Source organism: Triticum urartu, chromosome 6A (genome assembly GCF_056163025.1).
Source record: "Triticum urartu cultivar PI428250 chromosome 6A, HENAU_Tu73, whole genome shotgun sequence".
Taxonomy (NCBI): domain Eukaryota; kingdom Viridiplantae; phylum Streptophyta; class Magnoliopsida; order Poales; family Poaceae; genus Triticum; species Triticum urartu.
The window spans coordinates 244825776-244829949 of NC_141878.1; the positions used below are offsets into that span (position 1 = coordinate 244825776).

Below are 4174 nucleotides of genomic sequence, written 5' to 3' on the forward strand. Positions count from 1 at the left end.
ACCGACCTCAAATTCCAATTTTAAAAAAAAGACAAGTTAAATTATTATTTCCTCAAACTATAAAACTAAAATGTTCGGATATTAATATAAATCCCCCTGAGCAATTTCATGTTGAAACCAACGTCATTTGACTCATCGGGTAATCCCTAGTAAAATATAAAGATGTCCAACAGCAAATAAAATGGCCATTTCATTTTCGACAAATAATTATACAATTCCATCTGACCTCAAACTTTGTGGGCCTCTTCACTTTATTGCCTAATAATTATGTCCTAATTTTCACATTTAAGTAAAGTCACTTGATGGCAAAAACTAAATAGGAAACAACAACTAAAATGTAAGCAGTTAAATAAATAAATGAAAACAGGTCGGACCTAATCTACCGGCCACTTTGGCCCATATAGCTCAATGGCAGGCCCAACCCACCTAACCTCATATCATCCCCTTCCTCTGTTCACCTCAACCCCCGTGGACACAACACAACCGTCCACGGCACCGATGGCCATGGGGCAGCCATACTGGCCCCCTGGCGCCCTACTAGGTTGCCCTCGCATGCCCCGCTAACCCTAGAACCCCCAGGGCCCCTTTCCCTTGCTCGCTCTCTTCCCCCGCTCAAGCCCGACACGGCTGCTTCCGCGGCCAACCTCACCGGCGAGGCCATTGAGCTTCCCGGCGTCTAGGAGCTAGTCCAGGAGATCCGCTCGCCTCCACTGCTTCGACTGCGCCACCGAATCGATCCCAGGGAGCCGTCCCTTCGACGCCCGCCGATCCCCTCTGCCTCGGCCACCACCGCCATAGCTCGACGCTGAATTTGTGCTGCCCCGACCTCCTCCGGCCTCCCCGAGCCGTCCTCGAGCTTCGCAGTGAGTTGCTTGCCTGATTCCCCCTTTTTGTTTCCGTCAATTCCACCATTGTAGGCCATCCCCCACCCCCTGCCTGGAATGACGCGCGATGCGCTCCCTGACCGCGAGACACGTTCTGGCCATCCCCTGGCCACACCTCGTGCGCATGTAGTGCGCTCCCCCCCCCCCCCCCCCCCCCCCCCCCCCCGCGCGTCCCCGTTGCTGGCGGGGGCCTTGCCTTGCTTGCGTCGCCCCCTGCCGCTCGCGTGCTACTACTGCTTTGTTACAGCTGCACTGCTGCAAGCTACGGCCGCTCCGCCCGTTGCCTCCCGCCGCTACTGCTCCACCGTGCAGACCGCCCCTTGCCTTGCGCCCGCGCCTCTCCGCTCGCGCGAGCTGCCGCCCGCACCCGCCCCTGCAGCCATGCCGCATGCTGCTATCGTCGCGCTCCGCCCTCACCGCTGCGGCGTGCTGCTGCTCCGCTGCTAGCCCTGGTCGTCGGCGTCCCGCCGTGCCCGGCTACCCGCCGCTGCTCCCGGCGGCTCCGGCGAGCCACCCCGTGCGCATCGCTGCCCCTGACCGTGGCATCCCAAGTGGACAGCCATGGCCACAGCCCGCTACGGCCACTGACCTATGGGCCCGCCCGATTTAGTTATGGCTAGTACTAGTGTTAGGATTAATTTGGGGTAATCAACCACTGTTAGATGGGCCCTTCTCTGATTAACTAAATTAGTTAGTCTAAATAACCACTATGTGTCAATGACAGAAAGGGTCCATGACACTGTTCACCGCTTGACCAGTCAACCATTGACTGCTGAATTGGCAGTCAACGGGACCCACATGTCAGTCTCTATGGCTTGACAGCCATTGGGCACACACAGTTTTACTATTCTTTTTCAATTTAATAATAAATCAAAAAATCCTTTAAACTTTGAAAATTAATAGGAAATAAACCGTAAGTCAGATGAAAATAATTTATATATGAAAATCGATTAGAAAAATATGACGAATCCGAATATGCCATCAGTTTATCTGTTAAATGCCCCTAGTATATCGAACATCGATCTGTCCCTTTCAATTCATTTGTCTGAAAATTCCGAACACTGGGAATACTTTCCCGGATGTTTCGCCCCTTCGCCGGTATCAGCTACTACCGCGTTAGGGCACACCGAACACCTCTCATTGTCATGTCATGCATTGTCATGCATATGTTTGGATTATATTTATTGTTTCTTCCCCCTCTTCTCTCGCTAGACACCAAGACCGACGCCGCTACTACCTAGTACGACTACGGTGTTGACGACCCCTCCTTCTCGGCTAAGCTTCTAGGCAAGCCCCCCCCCTTGATCAACCCGATATTGCCTATCCCTTCCCTCTACTGCTTGCATTAGAGTAGTGTAACATGTTACTACTTTCCGTTAATCCTATTCTGATGCATAGCATGTCTTTGCTACTACTGTTTTTACCTGTATCTGCAATCTCAAATGCTTAGTATAGGATGCTAGTATTCCATCTGTGGCCCTACATTCTTGTTCATCTGCCATGCTATACTATCGGGCCATGATCACTCGGGAGCTAATCGCGGGTATATTACTTATATACATAATATATGATACATGTGGTGACTAAAGTCGGGTCGGCTCGTTAAGTACCCGCAAGTGATTCACGGATTGGGACTAGAAGGACATTTGTCCCGACGGCCCTTTGAGTGGATCTTTGTGGCGGAGCGACAGGGCAGGTTGAGACCACCTAGGTGAGAAGTGGGCCTGGCCCTGGCCGGCATCCGCGGTTACATCAATTAACATGCTTAACGAGATCTTGGTGTTTGATCTGAGTCTGGCCAATGGCCTATATGCACTAACGAAGTACGCGGGAACAGTTATGGGCACTCAACATCGCGGTATCATCCGAAGACTTCTTGACGTTACCGACTAAGTGGCACGCATCGGATTGGACTGGAATGCCTGCTCTTGTATTAGGGAGGCTAGGTCTGCCTCCGGCCGCCCACGCAACATGGAGTTGTGCAATGGGCGATGGGCCCAGACCTCTGCGCTTAGGATTTAGATCGGCATGCTGACCTCTCTATTTTGCATAGGTGGGGCTACGACATGTTGATCTTTCGAGGCCGGGCATGACCCAGGAAAGTGTGCCGGCCAGAGGGATCGAGCGTGTTGGGTAATGTGGTGCACCCCTGTAGGGAAGTTTATATATTCGAATAGCCATCTCCCTTGGTCAAAGGACGACCCGGAGTTGTACCTTGACCTTATGACAACTAGAACCGGATACTTACTAAAATACAACCTTTCAAGTGCCAGATACAACCCGGTGATTGCTGTCTCATAGGGCGACAAGGGGAGGATCGCTGGGTAGGATTATGCTATACGATGATACTTGGTGAACTTACCATCTACTCTCTTCTATATGCTTCAAGATGGAGGCTGCTAGAAGCGTAGTCTTCAATAGGACTAGCTTTCCCCCTCTTATTCTGGCATTCTGTAGTTCAGTCCACAGATAGTACCCATTTCATTGATACCAATGCATATGTAGTGTAGATCCTTGCTTGCGAGTACTTTGGATGAGTACTCACGGTTGCTTTGCTCCCCCATTTTTCCCTATCTCTACCTAGTTGTTGCGACCAAATGATGGAGCCTAGGAGCCAGACTCCACCGATGACGACTCCTACTACACAGGAGGTGCCTACGACTACGTGCAGGCCGCCGCCGACGACCATGAGTAGTTTAAGAGGATCCCATACAGGAGGCCTACGCCTCTTTCGATCTGTACCCCAGTTTGTGCTAGCCATCTTATGGAAACTTGTTTAACTTATGTTTGTACCCAAATATTGTTACTTCCGCTGACTCGTCTACGATCGAGCACTTGTATTTGAGCCCTCGAGGCCCCTGGCTTGTATTATGATGCTTGTATGACTTATTTGCTTTTAGAGTTGTGTTGTGATATCTTCCCGTGTGTCCCTGATCTTGATCGTACACGTTTGCGTGCACATTCAGATCATCCTCTCCCCCACTAGCTCAAGAACACACCTCCTGAGGTCGTTCTTCCACTGTACTAGTTCATCCTCAGCCCACCTCGAGGGCAATCCACCACAAAGCAAGAGTAGGGTTTTACATCGCAAGGTGGCCCAGACCTGGGTAAACTGTTTTGTCCTCTTTCCTTTTAGTTCGTCGAGCTAGGCCATGGGATCGACGGGTTAGCAGACTGGGGAGGTCGAGTTCTTCGCACGCACCCCAGAGTTTGAATCTATCCAGGGTTTGCAGAGCCCGAAATTCGACATTTGGCGCGCCAGGTAGGGGTGCATCGAAGATTCACCTCTT

General features: G+C 51.2%; 1 long non-coding RNA gene across 1 annotated transcript; it reads left to right on the forward strand.

The window, feature by feature from the left end:
• Nucleotides 1-321: 321 nt before the first annotated feature.
• On the forward strand, nucleotides 322-3783 carry LOC147964889 (uncharacterized). The gene is made up of 2 exons (XR_015608052.1): nucleotides 322-863; nucleotides 3469-3783. It is a non-coding gene; the product is annotated as an uncharacterized LOC147964889 (long non-coding RNA).
• Nucleotides 3784-4174: the final 391 nt, after the last annotated feature.